Genomic DNA, 24,787 nt, shown 5'->3' with positions numbered 1-24,787 from the left:
ACTGGGGTGAGGTGGAATCTCAATGTTGTTTTGATTTGCATTTCTTTTATGGCTAGGGAGGTTGAGCATTTCTTCATGTGTCTATTGGCCATTCTTACTTCCACTCCAGAGAAGTCTCTCTTTAAGTCTTTAGCTCACTTTTTCATGGGGTGGTTGTTCTTTTGAGGATTTGTTTTGGGGGGATATGATTTTTTTTGAGTTCTAAGTATATTTTAGATATGAGACCCTTATCCGTTGTATGGCTAGTGAATATCTTCTCCCAATCCATGGGCTTTCTATTGATCTTGCTAGTTATGTCCTTTGCCATGCAGAATCTCTGCAGTTTCATGCAATCCCATTTGTCCAATCTTTCTTTGATTTGTTGTGTTCCTGGGTCTTTATTAAGAAAATTTTGGCCTGTGCCAAGGAGCCCTAAAGTTTTTGTCCTGTTCCTAACTGTAATGTTTTCAGGGTGTCTGCTTTGACTTCGAGGTCTTTGATCCATTTGGAGTTCATTCTGGTGCAGGGTGATATATAAGGATCTAATTTTAGTTTTCTACAGGTGTTTAACCAATTTTGCCAGAACCATTTACTGAAGAAGCTGTCTTTCTTCTATTGTATTTTTTGCACCCTTTTCAAAGATTAAGTGGCTATAGGTTGGCAGATTCATTTCAGGGTTTCCAGTTCTATTCTATTGGCCCTCAGGTCTGTTCTTGTGCTAGTGCCAAGTTGTTTTGATTACTATGGCTTTGCAGTAGAGTTTGAAGTTTGGTATTGATATTCCTCCAACACTGTTCTTTCTGCTAAGAATTGTTTTTGCTATTCAGGGTCTTTTATTGTTCTATGTGAATTTTTGGATTGCTTCTTCTATTTCATTGAAAAATGAGGTTCCCACTTCTAGTTCTAAAGATTGAATTCAGGTTTCACGCTGACTAGGCAGGTGCTTGCTCTACTACTTGAGCCATCTCCAGCCTGAGCAGTTTCCAGCTGCTTCTTGCATTGGTTAATTTTGAGGTAGGGTCTCATTTGGGCTAGCCTGGACTACAGTCTTCCTGCTTTTGTTTTCTCATGTTTCTGGGGATGGCAGACGTGGACCACTGTGTCCAGCTGTTGTGCTCTCCTTTAGGTTGTCCTGGGATAACTGATGTGCGTACCTCTGTCATGCTATTGGTTGAGATGGAAGTCTTCTTTTTGCCCAAGCTGGTCTTGAACTGCAATTCCTGAGTCTCCTCTTCCCAAGTAGCTAGAATTAGAGGCTTGAGCCAAGGGCTAGGGTTTTTTTTTTTTTTCAATGATCAATGAAATTGGCAAGTTTAGAAGTAATACTTAAGAAGATAAAAGACACAAACTACAAGTACTATGACTGAAAGAGGAGCATTCATTACAGTTCCTGAAGCTATGGAAAGGATAACAAGGCAGTGTTGTGAACAACTCTATACATGTTTGTCAACTTAGACCAGGCAGACTATTTCCTTTAAAAATGAAAACTACTGTGATTCATTTACATGAAATATGCACTTTGAATGGGTCCTGGAGTAATTAGCAAACTAAAATTTGGAGTTTAAAATTCTCAAAATCTCTCAAATATTGAAGGGTGACATTGATCAATACACACTGCGTTCATTCATAAACTGCCTTGTTGAATGGCAACTCCTTTATACAACTACTTAAAGAATAAAGTATTTTTTAAAAAAATCTCTAAGCCCTGATGGTTTAATTGGAGAATGTTACCAAATATTACTAAGACCAGCTTTATCTAATATCTTCCAGAAAGTAAAAAGGAAGAAATATTTATTAATTCATTCATAAAACATGTTTTAATTTATTTTATACTAGTTGGCTATCACAATGAGATATACACCAATAAGGCTAACATGAGAAATGGTTACAACAGCAAGGCTGGGAGAATGGGAGGAAATGGATTTCTCATGGGATCTCCCTGGGAGTGAGATCTCTCCTAGACTGCTGGTGGGAATGTGAAATAGCATGGTGACTTGGAAAGCAGTTTTGTGGTTTCTTAAATGTCTATAAGCATGCATTTACCGTATGACCCAGCAATTATACTCTTGGGTACATGTCCCAGAAGAATGAATTTGTACATTCACACTAAAGCCTGTTCATACATGTGTATAGCAGCTTTAGTTATAATAGCTCCCAACTGGAAATAACCTGGATGTCTTTTGATGGGTGAATGACTAAACAAATTGTGTCACTCTACACCATGGGATACTACTAAGCAATGAAAAGGAACCAGCCATGGATACATTCAGTAACCTCATTTAGTCTCCAGACAATTAAGATGGAAAGAAAGAAGCAATGTCAGAACATCATAAACTTTCTGACTCCATTTTTGCCACATTCTTGATATGATAAAATTATAGAAGCAGAGAACAGATTAGTGGGTGTTTGGAATTCAAAAGGAGTCAGAGCCATGTACTGGTGGCTCATGCCTGTAATCCTATTTACTCAGGAGGCTGAGATCTGAGGATCACGGTTCAAAGCCAGCTCAGGCAGGAAAAGTCCGTGAGACTCTTATCTCTAATTAACCACCAGAAAATTGGAGGTGGCGCTGTAGCTAAAGTGGTAGAGTGCTAGTCTTGAGCTGAAGAGCTCAAGAGCACCCAGGCCCAGAGTTCAAGCCCCATGACTGACAAAAAAAAAAAAAAAAAGGAGTCAGATTGCAACAAAGTGGATCTCCAGCTACAAAAGGCAACTTGAGAGCATGATAGTGCTGTCTACCCATGTCAGTGGGCTGGTTGTGATACTGAAGTAGAATACTGTCAAATATTCTGAGGAGACTAAGTAGAGAATACATGAGTTCTCTTTGCATTATCTCTTACAACTATAGGTGACCACTATTTCAATATCAAAAGCTTGAACACCATTCTATGGGGGGCAGGGCATGGTGACACATGCCTATAATTCCACTATATAAGAAGCCAAAGCAGGAGAATTGTGAGTTTGAGGTCAACCTGGTCTACATAGTAAAATACCATCTCAAAAAACAAACCAACAAAACAAATACTCTATTTTAGCTTGATTGTTAGGTGATACATACTATTATGTGCCACATAATACAACTTCAAAATTCGATATAAATAGAAGAGCAGATGAAATTAAAATTCTCCTTCTTCTGCCTGGCAGGACTAACTGGGGAAGCTGGTTGTCTCCAAGGCAACTTAGAGTGGGAGCCAAGGGATTAGGAATGTCTTAGGAGAAGGGGAATAATGCATTTGGAAAGTAGATTTGGAGATAGTGTAGGTGTGAGTCTCAGTTCCCTCACTTATGGTATATGAGCATGGGAAGGTTATCAATCATATCAACGTTGGGTATATGAACATTGCAGGTCCTATGAGATTCTGGGAGGAACACAGCCATCTGGTGAATGGAAGCATGTCACTGATCCACCCGTAGTTAGTCTAGAAGCACACATGCAGGCTGTGACTCCAGCCTCTGGCACTGATTAGTCAACATTTATCCAAAAACCACTGCTATGTGAATTGCAGGACAAAGCAACTAGTAAGATAATTCAGTGCAATATTGAGTCCCCTTGTGAAGTGTGTCTCTAAATGATGCAGGACACTGCTCAGCTACATACACAAAGGAAATAGTGAAAAGTTAGGTAGAAGTATCAAAAACTATTGTCCTGCAGAAGTACATACCAGAGAATGAGACTCTGCTCATTAGAGGTGAATTGCTTTTATTTTTTAACTTTGGGGTGCTGGTGCTCAAACCTAGGCCCTTGAACATGGTAGGTAATTGCTCTACCATTGTACCAGTCCATAAACTGTATTTAAAAGTCAGGCTGGGAAGGTGGCTCTGTGGTAGAGTGCTTTTCTTGCATGCATGAGGCCCTGGGTTCAATTCCTCAGCATCACATAAACAGAAAAAGCCAGAAGTAGTGCTATGGCTCAAGTGGTAGTGCACTAGCCTTGAGCTGAAGAGTTGAGAGACAGCCCAGGCCCAGAGTTCAGGGCCCACAACCGAAAAAAAAAGTCTGTATCTTCCATAAACACGTTAGATAAAGTATGGTATATTCCAACAGTAGAACTCCTTTGGACAACTAACTTAGAGTTTAGGGAAATGAATACCAGGAAGCTGGAGTTGTGTTGTTGTTGCAGCAGACAAATGGAGAGAGGCAGAGTGGATGAATACAGTAATGATATTCAATGCATACATGCGACAATGGAACCAGATAACTTGAGGGGATGGCTAGGTTTGGAAAAGACAGGGGAAAATGATGGAAGGGGTAACACGGATCAAGATGTATTATATTCAAAAATTGATATGTTGAATTGTAAATCATTTGTACAATCATTTAAAGATAATAAAAATGTCAACTCTACAAAATGGCTGAGAAAATCCAGATGCACTAAATGCAATATGAAAAATGTTGCAGAAGATCCTTTGATGACTGTAAAAGCACTTGCAATTTGGTGACTAAAAAAAGCAGATTACTAAAGAGGACAGCGGCACCTTCCTGTTTTAGTTTAATTGAAATTTTCAGGATTATTTAGGTATGCAGAAAATTGAATAGACTGTACAATCATTCTAATGCCTCTCCCCCATCCTCTTGGTTTTTCTATTATTAATGCCTTACATGACTGTGGTACATTTGTTACAACTGATGACACATTAGTAATGATATGTGATTATCAACTAAAGTCCCAGGCTTATATTAGGGTTGCCCTATTTTTTCTGTTGTATTTTTTAAACCAGTATTATACAGAACACTTTCACTGCCCTAAAAATCTTTAGAATTTTGGATGGACTTGTTTTGAACTCATTTGGTAGATATTTATGAAGGCATTGGCTGACTTATGGTAAGCGTATATTTACTTTTGCAAGAAACTGCCAAAAGTCTTTCAAATTGCCTGTGCAGTTTGCATCTCTACCAGCTGTGAGTGGAAATTCCTGTTCTTTCTCATCCTCACCGGCATTAAGCATTGTCAGTATTTTGGATTTTAGCCATTTTAAAAGATGTATAGCACTGATAGTCATTATTCTCCCACTTGGGCAGGAAAGTTAACCACTAAGAATGCTACTAGTGATTTGGTTGGGATATAGTTTTTAACCTTATTTCTGTTGTTTCTTTTATCCAAGATTAACACAGTAACATTCAGTACTCATTTGATTATTAAGGGGTGTTTCTTTGTCCTGAATTTTCTGCAATTTGAATATGATATTCTTTGGGTGTAGATTTTTTTGACATTTATTTATTTATTTTTTGGTCAGTCATGGCACTTGAACTTGGCCTGGGCGCTGTCCTTCAGCTCTTTAGCTCAAGGCTAGCTACTTGAGCCACAGCGCCACTTTTGGCTTTCTGGTGTTTAATTGGAGATAAGAGTCTCACAAACTTTCCTGCCCAGACTGTCTTTGAACTGTGATCCTCAGATTTGAGCCTCCTGAGTAGCTAGGATTATAGGCATGAGCCACGGGTGCCTGGCTGACATTTATTCAACTTAATGTTCTCTGAGCTTCTTGTGATCTGTGATTCACTGCCATTAATTTTGGGAGATGATTAGTCATTTCTGTTTCTAATAGCTGTTTTGCTTTTCTTCCTTCCTTCCTTCCTCCCTTCCTCCCTCCCTTCCTCCCTCCCTTTCTCCCTCTCTCCCTCCTTCCCTCCCTTCCTCTCCCTCCCTCCCTCCCTCCCTCCCTCCCTTCCTTCCTTCCTTCCTTCCTTCCTTCCTTCCTTCCTTCCTTCCTTCCTTCCTTCCCTCCTTCCCTTTCTTTCTTCCTTTTCTCTCTCTTTCTCTCTCTCTCTTTCTTTCCTTCCTTCCTTCTTTCTTTCTTTTTTCTTTCTGTCCCATATGTTTCTATTAACTATTGTAATTTGTCACACAGTGTTTGGATATTCTATTATATATTTTTTCTGCATGCTTTTCAATTGTTCATTTTTTTATGACCCTACCACTCAACCTCATTATTGTTCTCTCATGTGTTTATCAAAGCATTCTTTATTTCTGTCACAGTGTTTGATCTCAAGGTTTTATTTTCTATAATTTTCATGTCTCTGTTTACATCATCAATCTATTCTTGCATGTTGCTACTTTTTCCATTAGAGCCCTTAATCTCAGTAATATGATGTTAAGGTGTGAGGGGAGAGAAAGCAACTTGTAGTCCTATGATTAGTCAAGGTCTTTCCATAAGCCAGGGCCCTGGTCTTGACCTTCGTACTGCTTCTCAGCTCCCCATAGTAAGTAGAACAAGCTGTTTTAGGGGTCCCTACTAGATATTTCCACTATCCCTGAACTGGGGTTGGGCATTTTTCTTTCTTCAGGTAGATTAAGCAGGAAAAATAGTTCCTCCTGATGGCAGATTTGTTAGGAACAGAATGCTCTTTTGTATTTGAAAAAGGGTTCCTTATGCAGGAATCAAGGGGGGAGTTTTCTCTCGATCTTCATTGTGAGATCCTGATAGGGGTCCTAAAAGTATAATCCTAGAATTTTTAACTTTCAGACTTGTCTACAGCAACTCATCAATTTCCCAGCAATGTTTCCCCCTGAAGTTTCTGTTCATGGATTCCTGCTACCTTGTAGGGGATTTGTTGTGACCTTCATCTGTCTTTCCAGTTTGAGGATCCAGTTTGTCTGTGGTCTCACTTCTGTGATAGCTCTAAGAGTCATTGATTTTCAGTTTAGTTACTATTTTACTTGTTAGTGTGGCATAACAGCTTCAAAGCTTTCTTACATGCTGGGCCAGAAACCTAAAGAAGAAGCCTAAAAGGAGGTTTGAGATAAATATAAAATTGTTTCTTCGGTTTTTTACTTTACAAATCACATTACAAACAGAATACTTTCATTTTCCTTCTGGAAAAACTGATGTCAGGAGATGTGAGCAGAAAATCCCAGGAGGCATAGCACAGCCCTCCTTGGAGGTGCGGGGTGGGGGTGGGGAGAGAGCTCTGTAAGCCAGAAACCTCAGTGTTTATTTTTTTTGCCCAGATACTCGATGGTTTGTCAGCTGCCAGCCTGCTTTCCCACTGAGACAGATTGGGAAGCAGGACTCTTGCAAGGTTTCTCACTGCCAAGGAGGAGGTTTGCTGTGAGTGCAAAAACCAAAAACCAAAAACCAAACAAACAAAAAATAACCAATCACATAAGGGACTCAAATGAACATCGTTTTGCCATCTTGGGGCAAATATACCCAGTGATATTTTGATGTGCCCAATCCTTCCTGAGTTGCTGTGCTTTTTTTCAACAGTGCTTTAGCTTAGTTTTCTTAAGAGCACAGACTTCCAGAAAGTTTAATTTATATGCAATCACTCTAGGTGTATACTCTGGATGGGCCATACTCAAAAAGCAAGACAGTACAGAGGCTGAGTGTGAGGACCAAGATTCTGGTCCAACTGACTTCTCTGACAGTGCTATTTAACTTTATGAGCCAAGGTTCCTTACCCCCAAATCAGCTACTTCCTTTGGCAAGAGTGAGTAAAACTGACATAATACAGAGAAATCATCCCGCATAATAGATATAGATAGAAAAGGATATAGAAGGGAGAAACACAAGTTGCTAGAATCTGGTTCTTCCCCCCGTGTGTGTGTGTGTGTGTGTGTGTGTGTGTGTGTGTGTGTGTGTGTGTTTCTATTATGGAGGTTCAAAGAGAAACAAGGAGGATAGGAACAAGAAAGTAGGAGGAATTTGGTATCTGGGTGATGGAAACTGTTCCAAACATCTACTGCTGGATAACAAAGCAAATTTCATGATAAAGCTGCGGCCATTTCTAATACCTGTAGGCCAGGAATTTGAGCAGGATGTGGAGGAAAGCCTTTTTCCTGTTATGTGAGGTTTGGGGCATTCAACGGAAGGATTAGAGTCTAGGGAGGGGCTGGAGTATCTCTACTGTCTGGAACCTGGGCTGAAATCATTTGGAGGTAAGAAGTGTGTAAGGTATTTCTCTCCCTTCCCCTTTCCCTGTGGTCTCCTTCATAGAGGACTCCTTATAGCATGTACCACTGTATAATGTGAACATCTATGGATCAAAACTCACCATGTCATTTTCAACTTACTTAATCGGTAAAAGAATATATAAGCTCACTTAGATTAGAGACAGAGAGATAAAGATGTTGCCTTTCAATGGGAGGTATGCAAAGAACTTATGGTCATGCTTTAAAAGTGAGTCAGAAAAAAAAAAGTGAGTCATGTCTAGAATCTCAATACTTGGGAGGCTGAGTTAGGAAGATCATTAGTTCAGGGATAACCTGAGGTATCAAATCTCAACAAACCAAAACAAAATAAAACAAAATGCAGCCACAGAATACCAAAAAGAAACAACAAAAACCAACTGACCAACAAAAACCAAAAACAATCGCGGCAAAAGCCTCCCAATAACACCACAGATTCTACACCGTTCCCAAGTACTTGTGGTATCCACTCTCTGTGCTTTTCCATAGAGGAAAAGGTCTGTGTAGGAAGAGCACACAGAAGAGGAATGAGCTAATATTTTGGCACCTAACATTGGTCGTAAAGAGCTGAGAACTGGCTGCTCTTTTCTTTCACTTCTGCCAGCTGCTATCTGTGTTTTTAGGGGTTAAGAGTGGGCATATGCCTTTCTTACTTCAAAACACAGACTGCTACCACTCCTAGCCAGGTCATTCCTTCCTTGGGTGTGGCAGGTTGAAAATTCATGTCCATTTGGAAACTCAGAATGCAACCTTATTTGGAGATAGTTTTTTTTTTTTACAGATATAATTTGTTCAAGATCTTGAGATAAAATCATCCTGGATTTAAGGTTGCCTAAGTCTTGTAACTGGCATTCTTACAGGAAGAAGAGAGGACCCAGAGGCTTACAACAAAGAGGATTTTGTGAAGCTAGGGCCAAAAGTCTGGCATTTTGCTCCATGATAGGACCCTTGCCTATCTGCACAAGGCCCTGGGCTCCAGACCTAGCACAGCAAAAGAGACAGAGGCAGAATGAGTTTTGCTGCTGCATGCCAACAAAAACATAGGGCCACCAGAAACTAAGCTTCTCCCCCAGAGCCTTTTAGAAGGGAATATGACATCTTCATTTTAGCATTTTAGCCTCTGGAATTGGGTGGGGGAGGGGGATAAACAGATATTTATCTGTGTTACAACAGTCTAGGAAGCTGATATGCTAGCTCCATGAAGAAAACTTAACTTGTAGTACTTTTGGACCAATAGAATCAGTAGAATGAGGCCCATCCAGGTTACTACTGACATTTTAGGCCAGATCTTGTCCAGTGTCTTAGGGGATGTTTATCAGGATCCCTAGAGGCCAGTAGCACCCTCACCCCTATATCAGACTAAAAATGTATCTAGGGGAGGCTAGACAGATCCTTGGTTGAAAAGCATAGTGTTAAGACAGATAAGCTTGTGACCATGGATACCAGGGCTTTGAAGAATTGGAAACAAAGAAATACTTAGGTTTTTGCCCGTGGGGTTGCTCTGCAGGCTAGCAGGAAACAGGTAATCAAATTGATTTGATGATGCTGTTGGTTGTCCTTTCTCCTGCTGACTTCATACTCTGTCTGGTCTGGACACGTTCTGTGGCTCATCATGTTGAAAGCCTACTCATTAATTGGGAGAAAGAGAGATAGTGAACAGGGAGAGAGTGAGCAAGCAGGCTTCAGCATCCTGGTGGGCCTCAGGCATTGGCTGGAGCTCCCCTTGGGGACATTAGGAACTAGTTCCTGGGGCTGGAGTTTCTGTGGCTGGCTCAGAGAGGCACATGCCTTATGCCTCATCTGGGTCTGGGAGATGCCTGTGAGAGACTGGACAGAGGAAGGCTGCGTACAGGTGAAGCTCAGAGCTGAGGAGGCCCCAGGGGACTTTGCAGGAAGAAAGCCAAGTTAACTCAGGATTTACACATCCATTGATGCCATTCCTAGTGTGCCTTCCCCCGCCCCCCAGCCCTCATCTTTTCATCTTAACATCATTCATTTTCTCTTCTAGAGAGTCAATACATTAATCGTTCAGGTGCAGCCACTTGATGTGCATCTTTAACAGGAATCACAGATCATCTCATCCTCTACTGGAGTCTCTCGCCACAGCTGTGACATTTCAATAGTTGCTGGGGAGGGCAAAAGTGCCCCCACACAGACCATGGAAATAACCAGAGCTAGCAGACCTACTTGCTTTTCTTTTCTTTTTTTGGGTCCGGTCGTGGGGCCTAAACTCTGGGCCTGGGTGCTGTCCCTCAGCTCTTCAGCTCGAGGCTAGCACTCTACCACTTGAGCCACTTCCGGCTTTTTTCTTTTTGCTTATGTGGTGCTGAGGAATTGAACCCAGGGCCTCGAGCATGCAAGGCAAGCGCTTTACCACTGAGCCACCTTCCCAGCCCCACCTACTTGCTTTTTCTTTCTGTCTCTTTTTCCTTGTCTGCTCCCACCCCTTTCTTTCCCATTTGGGTGGGAAAACCATGAATCAGTAGGTGTGGCAGGCCAATGCCTGGCAGAGTTCAGTGCTGAGTTTCTCAGTACTTGGGCTTCTGGTATGTCTAGGCAACTGTAAGAGCCTCTTGTACTCCATGGGTGAGCTGGCCAAGGTCTTTAAGCTAGTCCTGCCTTTAGAGCTGGGTGTGGGGCTTCCTGATTCAGACCACACACACACACACACACACACTTTTGTGAAAGAACACATGAGAACCTCAGTGACTCAAGTCCCTGAACTCTGAATAATTGCTGTCCCAACAAATCCTGCTCAGTCCATACGGAGAGGATTCTCCATATCTTTTGCTGTGTAAACTATCAACCTCAATTCCTGAGACAGAAGAATATTGAGTTAGAAATGTGGCCTGGAGCAGAGTCAGAGTGCTTCAGAGAGCAGAGAGAAAGGTCAGTAGTGAAAATTCACAGGAAGGGAGAAAAAAAGATCTTGTAAATCTTCCCACTTAGAAAACTGGAATGGAATAGATCCTTGCATCACAAAGCACTGAACCTCAAATATGATAGGCATCCATGTCTCAATTTCCTTCTCCTCACATTCTTATTTATTTAGATTTAGTTTTTATATTGGATGAGTCTGCCTTCTATTTTGTTCAGGAGTGGTGATTATGCTCTAATGCAAGAATGATCATGAAAGGTGATGGTAAAGGGAGAGGCCCTTGGGAAGAACTTAGTCCAAAATCTGATTGTCCACATTTTATAGGAGGACAGATGGCCTGAAATTCAGAGGACTCTATACTTGACTTAATTTTGTGTTACTGTCTAGTTTCTTGAACAATTTATTTCCATTTTTTTCTCTTTGTAATTTCTCTAGGCTGCTTCTTACGTAAATAATTTCTTTAAAAATAGTGCCCAGTTTAATAATTCCTTCCTCAGCTACAGTAAGCTACTTACTCTGCCATTAACTTTATTTAAGTTATTCAAAATCTGTGTGTGTGTGTGTGTGTGTGTGTGTGTATGTGTGAGTGCACACCCACAGGTCTTGAGGCCTGAACTCAGGGTCTGGGCACTGTCTCTGAGCTTTTTTGCTCAAGCTTACTACTTTTAGCCACAGCTCTATTTCTTGTTTTAGGGTGGTTAATTGGAGGTAAGGGTGTCACAGAATTTTTTTGCCTGGGCTGGCTTTGAACTGTGATAGTCAGATCTCAGTCTCCTGAGTAGCAAGGATTAAGGCAAGAGCCACCAATGCCCAGCTTTTTTGTTTGAACTGTATTTTTTTTGTCTTTTCTGGGGATCAAACCCAGGACATTGCACTTGCTAGGTGATTTACCACTGAACTACATCCCAGCCCTGTTGGTAGTTTTTGTTGACTCCACTTATAGTGGCTTATTTCCTTGTGCATTATCTAACTTGCTATTGGAGTTCCTCTACATTTGGGAATTCTGTGCTACCTTTCACATCCTGTTGCCCACATGCTGTCCAGGGTTGGGGAGAAGTGGTAGAGACTCTCAACCTCCTGCCCCAAGGCATTTCCTTTCTGCCAGTCCCTTTGTATTGGCCTGGGGTAAGTGGTGATGCGTCTTGGACCAGCACTGGTTGAACTTCTGGTAGGCCTGGCTCTGCATTTCCAGTCAAAGACCTGGACTTAATGTTCTCTCCCAGAAGTGAGAGGCATCCCTAACATGCTATGACGTGGGGGCGGGGTGGGGTGGGTAACTCTTTCCTTCCTGCTGCTTTCTTCTGTATGTCTTTCATTTTGTTTATGTAAAACGGCACTCTGACATCTCACCTGAATTCCTCTCTCTTGTGAAGGTGTGTGAATGTTGCTCAACAACTTGTATCTGTGGGCAGATCATTACTAGAAGATTTCACACAGCTGCCATCTTGCTCTATCAATGTTATTTTTTGGTAAGAAACTGCCAAATTATCTTCTAAAGTTAGTACCCTTTTACATTCCCACCAGCATTTGTAGTGTCAGAGTTTTGGGCCATTCTGACAATGTGTAGTAGTATTTCATTTTGGCTTAATTTGGCTATTTCCTAATGAGATGATGTTGATATCTTTTCATAAATTTGCTTATCATCTATATATAGCTTTTTTGGGGTGAGCTTTCTCTTCTTTTTCTTCCTTCCTTCCTTCCTTCCTTCCTTCCTTCCTTCCTTCCTTCCTTCCTTCCTTCCTTCCTTCCTCTCTCTCTCTCTCTCTTTCTTTCTTTCTTTTGCCCTTTCTTTCTTTCTTTCTTTCTTTCTTCTCTTTCCTTCCTCCCTTCCTCCCTTGCTCCCTTCTCCCTTTTCTTTCTCTTTTTTCTTTTGGTGGTTCTTGGGTTTTCTTAGGGCCTCATGATTGCTTGGCATATGCACTATCATTTGAGTTGCTCCCAGATCTTTTGTTTTAGTTATTTTTTAGTAGGGTCTTATTTTTTTTGCCAAGTGACAGCCTTAGATTATAATTCTATTACCTATGGCTTTCTATGTAGCTTGGATCAGAGGCACATGCCACCAGGCTAGATTATTTATTGGGATGATGTCTTGCTAACTTTTTTGTCTATATTGGTCTTGAATTTCATTCTTCTTGATCTCTGTCTCCTGAGTGGCAGGGATTACAAGTGTGAGCCGCCATACCCAGCTTGTTTTCTTATGGTTGAGCTTTAAAAATTCTCTGTGTATTTTGAATAATAATTATTAATCAGAGTGACATAAATATTTTATGCTAATCTTCATCTTTTCTGTTTCTTTAGAAATTGGCTTTTGCAGAGCAGGTTTACATTGTAGGTAAATGTGTAATATACACTATCTCAGAAAATCTACAATCGTTCATTACACAGATAATAAAACTGAGACTCAAGCCATGTCTTTAGCCCACAGTAGTGGATAAGCTTAGATTTATTGTCTACCCACAGCTCCTAAATCCTGAGCCTCATAAACACCGTCTTGTAGAGGAAACAGGGGTGAAGCCAAGCTACCGTGCAAAGCATAGGAACCTGAGGGTTTCCTTTTCTCTCATTTTGGCCTAAGGCAGAAAACTTGTTATCATGTCTGACAGTTCACCTGAGGTCTCACTGTCCATGTCCTGTTTTTCTAGACCCATGTCTCAGTGGATCTTAGGAAGTTGGCCCAAGGGAGGGGGCTGTGTGTGGTGGGGGCAGGCAGCATGTGGCCTTTACACTCGCAGATGCCAGAGCTCCGTCTTCTTTTCCCTCTGTTCTCTTTTGTGTCTGGGCTTCAAACTCTCCAGGGCAAAGATGAAAGTCCATTTCATCTTTTCCTGTGTGTGAGAAAAGAACAAAAGATGGATCTTCTCGGCTCTCTCATATCATGGACAACTAAAACCCTACAGGAGAACAGGGCATGGATTATAGATAAAGTTTAAATCCATTTTTGCAGGAATTAGGCAGCTTAAAAATGAAAGTAATATCTGTGTTTGGACAATGACTATCTTGGGGCCCTTGCGGATGTAATGAATTCTATACATCAAATAGCTTTAAAATCCTCTGAGGCAAGAACATGGAAGTTGACCCCTATTCTGCTGGGCCCCAGGAACTATGGCGCGCAGTGGTGGGAAGGGAGAGAGAGAGAATCAGCCAGGCTGGGCCATGGAGGCTAACAATCAGGCTGACCTCCAGGTGCCCCATCCTCAGGGCTCCCTGAGTTATGAGTATTCCTGTGGTTCAGAATCTAGGAGTGTAGGAGCACAGAGACAAATCGTGCCTCCCTCTCTCTTGGGAATATGCAGAGGAGGAAGAAACTGGCCCAATGATCAGAAGCAGTGGTTCTCAAAGGGTGGTACATAGAACCCCTGGGGGCCTAGAGACCGTAGAGACCCTCTCCAGGACCACAAGTCAAAACTATTATCATCACATTACTCACTTGTCATCTTCAGTTTTCCCTTTTCTAAAAAACATTGCTGATTCTAGGGCTTAAATTCAGGGCCTACGCACTGTTTCTGAGCTTTTTTTCTTTTCTTTTTTTTCCCTCAAGGCTATCACTCTCCCACTTGAGACACAGCTCCCTTTCTAACTTCTTTGGTGGTTAATTGGAGATAGGAGTCTTACAGACTTTCCTCCCCAGACTGGCTTCGAGCCTCAATCTTCAGATCTCAGCCTCCTGAATAGTTCAGATTACAGCTGTGAGCCAGGTGCCTAGCCCCTTTTCCCTCTTATTCTCATGAGCCTACAGGGATGACTTCTGGAGACTGAGGTCTGTGTCACATCATAACTTTTACAGAAGCAGATATGAGAATGTGGCTATCTTCTACTAAGGCAGACAGGAAACACAGCGGCAAGAATATAAATCAATGCTATTTTCCTTAGTGTTTTGGAGAAAATTATTCATTTTTCATAAAAAAGTTATTTATGAAGGAATATATTGGGTTTATTTTTTAAAGAATTAAAACATTCATGAATACAAGCTTTCTAAGGTGTCAGGTGTCCTGAGAGAATGTTTGAGAATTACTTGAATTACTGAGTGTAGGAGCACTGAGGCCTTAGCACCAGTGTCCGGGCTACATTGTGTACCATCTCTTGTCTTCTGGAGAGTACACGGGGCCAGAATTCAGTAGGCTATTCTGAATTTAAGTCTAAGAAGATGTACAAAGATATTTATAGGTATATAAGTATATTTATTTATAAACATATATTTATAGCCTAAAAAGATACATTCATTTATAAATGTACAGACCTTGTAAGGAACAAAAAGCTTCCTTTGTGAGCAAGAAAAAAAATAACCTTTATTTACTTTTATTTCAGAAATGCTGGATTTCTAAATCCAAGGTTCACTGTATGTCTTTTCAGGGTCTTTAATGCAAAGCTTAAAGGTACTGTGAATCTCTGAAATACGCTATGTTGCCTTTTGCAGACATATTTGACCATAAACCTTCTTTTAGGAACAACTTGTAGAGCTAATGTCCTGAGGAACGTACTTTGGGAAAGTTCTGTACTCGGCCAAAGGATGAACTGCTCTCCTGAGTATTGATGCTACCACTTATTACTCTCGTAAGGGAGGCATGAGGGCTGGCCCTGGGGTGTTCAGGGGTGAGGTGTGTGTGACTAGGAAGATCACCACTTCCTGATGGTGCATAATGAAGCAGGAGACTAGAGAAGTGAAGTGTGGGTGTGGGGGGGGGAGGGAAGCAGTGATGGAGGCAGGTACTGGGCCTCCCCTGAGCAGCTAAGATCTCTGAGCACTCCTACTTTTCCTCCTCTCATCAGATGATGCTCTTCTTCCTTTGCTCTTGAAGAAAAGGATGCAAGGGTTAGGCAGGGGCTAGACTTCCCTTGTTTGAGGCTGATCACCTTTTCTAGGCTGACCTGCCTAACCTGCTGCCCAGATCAAATGTCTCCTAATAAGCTGCTCTTAGAAGCTGTTCTGGAGAAGTGGGGTTAACTGAGCAGGAAAGGGTGTCTCTGGGTTGTAGAAAGTCTTTCGTTGCATCTATCTTGAATTGCATCTATCTTGAAGTCTAATTTGCAGACAGGCAACCTAATAATTTCTTTTAAACACATCAGTTTTGACTTGGTCCAGTGTAGTGTTTTTTTAAACATTAAAATGGGTTTGTATTCTTTGAATTTAATTAGGCTGGGCAGCTAGCAGGAAGGCTACAGGGGGATTTCTGGCTGGCAGAGGAATTGCCATAGGTTTACTTCAGCACAAACATAGATTATACAAGGGCCTAGAGCACTGGGATTCTGCTTTCTAAGGCAAGGATTGATGCCCAGAAGATTCAGGCATCCATCCTGGGTTGATATGACTTGGAGCCACTTACATTACAATTCTAAGGATGATTTCTCTTCTACTGAGGACATTGCTTAGGATTTTTGTAAAGGCTGAGTGCAATGATGTAGCGAAAACATGTAACAGTCTTTGATACCTAATCTATTTTTAATAAATATTTTTATTACCTTTAAGTAGTTGTATAAAGGAGTTGCCATTCAACAAAGTAGTTTATGAATACAATATGCCTTAGATACTTAGCATCTAGTAAACTCCCAGAAAATGGCTGTTATTGTTTCTATTAAGAGAGACTATAGTGCCAACATCTCTTTCATGGTCATCTACAACCACTGGCAGGAGCTCACTGTTGCTTCGTTCTGCCTCTCCTGCTCACCCTTCTTCCTGCCTGCAGGTTCCCTGGGTTTCCTCTTAGTCTTCCCTCTGTCATTTTCAGGTATTTCTTGATGTCTTTGCTCAAAATGAACCTAAAGGTTAGTCTGCATCCCTTGTGCTCTCTGAGTGTTTTTTGACACCTTACTCTGGACTTTACACCTGCTATGTGCATATGTTGCTACTCAGCCTCCAGACTTCCCCACAATGTCTAGAATTGTGTGTGTGTGTGTGTGTGTGTGTGGAGGGAGAGAGAGAGAGAGAGCAGCAAGCTGAAGTGACTCTCACTCAGGTGGCTTTTGGCAGCAGCTGCTGTCCTGGCCCATTAGGAACACAAAGACTCACAGGCTTTGGGGAGTTGCCCATAAGGTTAATCACTGACTGACTTGGTCAATCATCATCATCATCATCATCATCATCATCATCATCATCATCATCATCATCATCATCATCATCATCATCATTATTTGTTGGTCGTGGGTCTTGAATTCTGGGCCTGGACACTGTCCCTGTGCTCTTCTGCTCAAGGCTAGCACTCTACCACTTGAGCCACAGCACCACTTCTGGTTTTCTGAGTGGCTTTTTGGAGATAAGAGTCTAACAGCCTTTCCTGCCCAGGCTGGCTTTGAACAGTGATCCTCAGATCTCAGCCTCCTGAGTAGCTAGGATAACAGGCGTGAGCCACCGGAGCCTGGCTTTCAATCATTATTTTTGCTTGTAGCCATGGAACATTTGCTAAATGATCTTGCCTGAGCATGGCATGTAGAAAGTTATGTTTGGTACAGTGGGGTGGGGTTTCTGAGCACAGAGCCCTGATGGTAACTGGCTTCCTGTGGTTAACTTGCACTGTCAATTGAGCCTGAACGGCTGGGGATTTGAGCTTGAAAATTTTCATCTGATTTAATTGTCTTTCATCTGTGGGAGAGATGAGTCCCATGGCTTCGGTGCAAGTGTGGAATTAGTACTATACAGGTGTGCAGTTTATGTTCATAGGCACCAAAGTAGTAAAAGGGCAGAGATCACCTCATAATCTCCTCAGTCATCCTGTTCCTTGTTTAGCTCCTTGTTTCCCTTACTGACAGAACCTTTACATGAACAGAGGTGACAATGGACCCAGGTGAAAAGTTTTCCTAACCTCTCTTATAGACAGAGTGAGCAATGAGATGTATGGATAGGGGTTTTAGGAAAGCTCTTTTAAAGTGGGCTGACTTACTTGGTGAGCTGTCCTTTCCCAAGTCCTTTCTCCTTCCTCAGGAATGAGTTTGTGATGGTTGAGCTCCAGCATCTAGCTGGGAAGCTAAGAGTCCCAAGGACCCACAGAGGGCTGTATAGCTTGGGTCCCTGAAGACAATTCTGAACGCCCATTATTTGCTTTAGACTTCTTTTCTCTGGCCACCTCTGTATCTAGTGAAGAAGAGAGACTAACCAGATGGTTTACAACTTGTCTTGTTCAAGCCACAATTGTGAGGACTTTTCATTGCCAGTCAAACATAGTTCCTCCAGTTTTTTTGTTTGTTTTTTAGGTAACTTTCATCACGGTGACAAGTAACTTAGAGAAATCATTGTAAGAAGGGGAAAGATTTGTTTTGATATAGTGCATAGAGCATTGGTTCCCTCACTTAGGTTCTGTTGGGCTGGTTACAAAGCAAGGCATCATGGCAAGAAGCATGTGGTAGAGCAAAGCTGCTCCCTCATGATGGCCAAGATACAAAAAGAGAAAGAGGCCAGTGTTTCCATAGCCTATGCAAGAAGAACATGCTCCAGTGACCTGACTTCCTTCCACCAGGCCCAGCTCCTGAAAGGTTTCTCATCTCCCACTAGCACTAGCTTAGAAGCCGGTGACCAGGCCAGTAATTATGGGCCTTTATAGGGGATATAGACCCAAGTCATACATTCTGCCTCTTATCCCATAGGCTCATGTCCATCTCACAGTTCAAAGTGCATTCAGCATGGGCTGAAGCATCCTCATTAGTCTTAGCTCTTCTAGCTGAAAAGTCCAAGTGCAAGTTCTCCCAAGACAGAAGGCAAACTCAGTTGTTCTGTAAAAAAATTCAAAAAGCAAATTATATACTTCAATGATGCAATGGCAGAGAGAAACTTTCCCATTCCCCAAATAGGGATTAGGGAGGAATGAGATAAAAGTGAAATGAAAAGCCAGGATGGGAACTATTAAATCAGTAGCCCAATGCCTGCATCTGGGGGTACATTGTGACATGATGTGAGCTCTAAGGGTTTGGGAAGCCAAGAACCTATATCCTTGCATGCTGCTGCCCACCTAGTCTTTCTCCTGGGATGTCTCTATTTGCTGTCTGTTTCTCTCTGCAAGTGATTCATACTCCCAGTACCTCTAACTTCCTGGTAGCTCCAGTATAGCTTTGCTCTCACAGGTTTACACATCACTCTCTCAGATGTTCCCTGCAGGGTTGCTTGCCCTGTCTCATATATCCTGGCTGCCTAGGCTTTTCTTTGAACTCTCAGTGGAAGCCTCCATGACCTTATAACTCTTTCTGTGTGCCTGCAAACCAACATCATATGGATGTTGCCAATGTGTGCTGATGACATGAGCCAAACAGGGCCACTAGAACCATAGCTCTACTTCTGAGTGCCTGGATTGCTGAACACTGGGAAATGAATTCCAACCCCTCCCCCCCACTTTCCTAGACATTTCTGTGCAACAGCCCTGCTCTGGGGCTCTCTTTTTTCGAACAAATAGTTTATGCTTTTATACTTTGAGCCTACTAAGGATTGTGGGCTTTGCCAATTCCTGAGATGCCCTGAGGAAATCTTTTTTATTGTGTAGATGCAAAGTTTTTGGTTTCTTTTTAATGGTGCCAATCTCCATATTTTGGGCTGTAATTTTATATACATTCTTTTTTTTCTGACTAAACTGAAAGTTTTGCAAATCTTTCTGCTCTGGTTTTTGTTCCAAATTCTCAGTGTAAGTCTGGCTAAAAGTCAGCAGTACCCATGCTACTTTGAAATACCATGCTGCTAAATTGCCTCGCTCACTGTTCAACTTAGCCTCATAAAAGTCTCAGGGCATGGTTAAGTGTAGACAAGTTCTTTGTCAGAATGTAACTACTACAGAATGGACTACTCCAATTCTAAACAGAGTCCTCATTTGTATCTGAAATCTTCATGAGAATCCTTTACTGTCCACATTTCTATTAGCATCATCCATTAAAATTGGTTTACTGGGTTGGTTGCTGGTGCTCATGCCTGAAGTACTAGCTACTCAGGTGGCAGACATCTGGAGGATTGTGGCTTGAGATTAGCCTGGGCAAAAATGTTTGCTCTACTCAACCACCAAACTAATCAGTAAAAAGCAAGTTGCAGCTATGATTCAAATGGTAGAGCACCTACCTAGCAAGCATTAGGTACTAAGTTCATACTGTAAAAAAAAAAAACAAAACAAAGAAAACCCAACTGCTTATTTATCCTGGACTTTCTCTAATCTGCTCCTCCAAACTTTTAAAATTTCTCCCACAAATCAATTATATAGACTTCCAAATTATCAAGTATTATCAGATAATTATCAAGTAATTATCAAGTATACTTAAAACAATGACCCCATTTCTTAGTATCAGTTTTCTGTGTTAACCTTTCATTCCTGTGATAAATACTTGATACATCAACTTCAAGGAAAGGGAGGAATAGTTTGGCTCAAAGTCTCCGAGATTCCAGTTCATGGCTATTTGGCTCAGTTTTTATTTTGGGGGTGGAATCTGTAGTGAGGTAGAACATTACAGTGGGAGCATTATAGTGGTGGAGCAAAGCCCCTTACCTCAGGGAGACTGGGAAGAGAGAGGTGGGGCAAGGCAAAGCCCCAGTATCCCCTTCAAGGATACTCTTCCTAAATGACCTAACATTCTCTCATTGGGCCCACCTCCTAGGTTCAGCTACTTTTCTTCCCCCCCCCCTCCTCCCCGCCCCTCTCATATTGTAAAGGTGATGTACAGAGGGTTGCAGTTTCAACTACTTTTCAATAGCATGCAAACTGACAACAAAGCCTTTATTATGTAGGTCTGTAGGGGAGATTTAAGATCCAAATTATAACACTCAGTGGTGACATATCATTACCACAACCCAGCCATGTGGCTTTAGGGAACTTCTCCAACTATATGATATAGTAATACAGTACCTGAGGAGTGTCAATACCACCTCACTTTTTCTTGATAGCTTTTTCTTTATGAATATTAATCATCAAAGAAATGACTTAAAAGGATACACAGAGATGAGAAAAAGTAAGAAATCTCATTAGTTTACAAACTGAATAAACATACTATTATCTTTGATCAAAGTTAGAGACAAGAAGGACATTTGTGGTCACTGTGGCTCATGATAATCACATTTTTGTTTTTAGTGGACACATAGATATTTAAATCATTCAGCTACAGGATGTGCATCTTGGTTTGCACTCACAAAATATTTTTAATAAAACCTTGAAATAAATAGCAAACCACTTCTAGGATGACTAGATCCCTTTCTAGGACCACTATTTCCAACTTGGTGCCCATCTGGGTTCATATCGTCCCCAAAAAGAAAGGCTTGCTTCCTGGCAGTCCTCCTCACCCCTGGAAAGAAATAAGACACACCTAGGATTGGGCTGGGATTGTCTTTAACTATGGAGAATATTAAAGAGAGGCCCTAGGGAGGTTTTTACTCTCCCTGAAGTCATTTTATTAGAGTACTAATCATTGGATGGAAGCTTATCAAGGCATCGGAAGCCAAACACATTAGATTTCATTGCCAGAAAACAAAGGCGCATTTCAGAGGTGTTGCCTTCTGGGTAGTTAGTTAACAGTTACAAGAGATTTCTGAAGTAAAGAAGAATTGAATATTTTCCCCTCCAATCTCAGGATTACACCTTTGACCTAGAATGAAGTAGTGTTTAATTTTATTTTCTGAGACAATGCACTGGTCTGCTCTGGAAACATTGAGACCTGAATGGAGGGTGAAATAGTCCATCACATCATCAAGTCTTTATCAAAATTTCCCCAACGGTTCATGGAAGTTTAATAATGAAAGAGCTAGTTATAGCCTATGCAAATGATTATGACAGCACAAAATGCTTTTTAGTGATTTCAAGTTAGAATTAGGCAACAGCAATAGGCATAAACAGCCACTTAGGGGACATGCCAGCTGCTTCCAGTGAAGCTGCTGATATAAAAACAGGGAAAGGCACTAAAACAGACCCAATTCAAGTCATAATTTGCTTGCTAAAAATTTCCTGTTTGTGTCTGCAGTCTTCAAGGAGTATCCTGAGTCAGGGCGTTCCTAATGACATTGAGTTGATTCACATGTGAATTCACTTCCTCCCATCACAAGGATGCATAAGGCTAGAGGCAAAAGTGAAGTCCCTCTAGAAGGGAGACAGATCTCAGCTGATGTGTCCTTCCTGACTCGGAGGCCCAGTCTGTTGGCAGATGCCAGAAAAAGGCAGCTGAAGCTCAGATGTGGAAGTTACCCTTGGTGGACCCACCCTCCTTAACTTCCTTTGCTTTCCGGTAACTTTCCTATTACACACTAATTAAGAGTAAAAAAGTTCACTTCTTCTCCAGCAAGGATTTTCTTGACCTGCAGTAAAGTTCTCCTTTGATTTCAAAGTCTGCCCTGCATTCCTAGAGTTCAAAAAACCCCATTAGCTGTCCTGCCTCTAATTTCACTGGCCTGTTTTTCTGCTACCCCCTTTCCGGAATTGTGCTCCACCTTTATTCCCTGTGGCTTGGGCCCCTGAGGCAGATGGATGAGGTGGTTATTTACACATCTCTTTGGTTCATTAGGTAAAAGGGCTACACACCTTTCTTTCTGCCAACTTGTTTAGTCAGGAACATGTTTTACTTTTTCCCTACCATTGTCAACACACACATAATCTGTGCACCCACAGGTAGTTCAAAAGGCTCCCACATAGTGCTTTACAAATATATGGTTTCCAGGATACCCTTTAAATTTAATTTGGTGTGCTGTCAGCTTTGAAATGAACTTATGGATAACTAGAATTTTGTGCTAAAACCTTCTGTGTGAGAAACTATGTAAGTGGACATATTGTTATGATTTGAAATAAACATAACTTTAATTCTAGGTCTTAAGACTAAGTCATAAGTGATGCCATATTTCTTTAACGTAATTATTTTTTTTCTTTCAGTATTTGGATTTGAACTCGGAGCCTTATGCTTGCTCGACTGGTACTCTACTTCTTAGTTGCACCTGCAGCCTTGGTTTTTTGGCTGTTTATTTTTAGAATAGGGTTTTTCTTCCTTCCCAGACTCCTGCCTGGACTGTGTGCTACTTGCTGGAATCTTGATTCTACCAATCTCAGTCTCCCTCATGTCTTGGCATGATACACTTGTACCACAGGGTCCAGCTATGGGTTGAGAAGAAAGTCCTACAAACTTTTCTGGCATGACTGGCCTTGAAGCATGATTCCCCAATGAGATGTCCAAATAGATGGTATTGTAAGTGGGAGCCACTAACACCAGGCTTAAATTTTTTTTTTTTGTCAGTCATGGGGCTTGAACTCTGAGCCTGAACACTGTTCCTCAGCTCTTCAGCTCAAGGCTAGTGCTCTACCACTTGAGCCACACACCACTTCTGGTTTTCTGGTGGTTTATTGGCGATACGAGTTTCACAGCTTTTCCTGTCCAGGCTGGCTTTGAACTGAGATCCTCAGATCTCAGCCTCCTGAGTAGCTATGTTACAGGTGTGAGCCACTGGCACTCAGCTTAAAGTCTTTTATAAGGATAAAATTTACATGCAGTGAGTGCAGATCTTACATGTTTTGATACCTGTGTACACCTGTAGGCTATCCCACTCAAAACAGACATTTACATAGTCTCAAATCATACTCTAGACAATACTCACCCCTATCGCCAACACAGTGCTAATTTCTTTTACCACAGATGAATACTTTGTGACCTTTTTGAGTAACACGATTTGTCCATGTCATAGCATCTATGTATCATTCTTTTTGTTTAGTTTTCTATTATGTGAATATATCACAATTTTATTCATTCTTGGATACAATTTTTGTGTACCCATTCTTCTGTTGGAGATTTGGGTTGTTTCTAGTTGATTATGAATAAATGCTTTAATATACAATGCTATTAAAAAACTAATACGTGAACAGCAATAGCCAAGTTTTCAGAGGTGCTTTTCTTTGTAAACCAGTTTGATCATGGAAATGGTCTCTTATCTGATAGACTTACAGAAGTGTTCTTAAGTACTGGTGAGGATATTGCTGACAGTATTGTTGTGATCTCACAATGAGAGGACACCTGGTGCTTATGGGACTGTGTTAAAAGACGGCATTCACAGCCTGACCTAATGGGTTCAGGATTCAAGTTTCTCACAATGGGTTCATGCAACACTAATGGGTGGTAGAGAAGATGAATTCTGGTAACTGGTTACATACAGGGGCATTTTTTATGTTTAATAGTTAAGTAAGCATTCGTTTTCTAAAATCAGTTTCCTTTGGTAAATTCAGGAGAGCGATGTACAATCTATAGTCAATACTAGTTTAGTTGGGATTCAAATGATTGAATTTGTAAAATACCAGCTGATGACTCACTGGCTGAATGACACTTAGCAAGTTATTTTCCCAGTTGGTTTCAGGATCTGTAAAATGGTACGTAATGTCTATAAGTACAAATCTCACACTTTTGCTGTGACAGCTAAATGTGCTATGCTTTAGTGCTAGCCCATACTCACAAAGTGAACTGTGGGTATTTCAGCCTAAGAAATCCCTTCTGTATTTTGAGTGGACACTTGAGCCAGCTGAAAGTCAGGCTGCCTGCACCCTTTTCCTTGCCTACCCTACTCCCTGGCCAGACTCAGGAAATGGTAATCTTCCTGAGGGTTGAATTCTATATGCTGCTTGGTGACATTAGGCTAGCAAGATGTCAATATTGTTTCAGCAATCAGGCACCACATACTGGCACGGGACGACTGATAGTGTGGTGAGGCTGGGTGGGAATAATTTCTAGTACTTATGAAATGTCTAGACTCAACTTTAAACATCTGACTTTTGAAGTGTAAGACCCCAGTAACACTCCACATCTCTAAAATCATCTAATAGGGCAGGATGGGAGTGAGGAAGCGTGTGTATGGGGTGGGGGTGGGGGCAGCCCAGTGGTTTCTCCTTGACTGTACTGTGAACCACTTAGGGACTTTCCTGGGGTACTGAGGCCTGGACCCCACCCTCTCTGGTTCTGGTTAATCCTCTTGTATTCCTGACATTGGATCCATTTGAGCTTGATCCTCTAGTGTGGGCTGATTCTAGCTATGCAGAGCCACAGTCTGCACTCTTCCTGAGGGCAGAATTCTGTGTGTGAGTTGGTGATATTAGTACAGCAAGAGCGCATCAAT

This window comes from Dipodomys ordii, unplaced genomic scaffold, assembly GCF_000151885.1.
Source record: "Dipodomys ordii isolate 6190 unplaced genomic scaffold, Dord_2.0 Scaffold5, whole genome shotgun sequence".
Lineage (NCBI taxonomy): Eukaryota > Metazoa > Chordata > Mammalia > Rodentia > Heteromyidae > Dipodomys > Dipodomys ordii.
The sequence above is the reverse complement of the archived record's forward strand: the minus strand, read 5'-3'. Positions refer to the sequence as shown.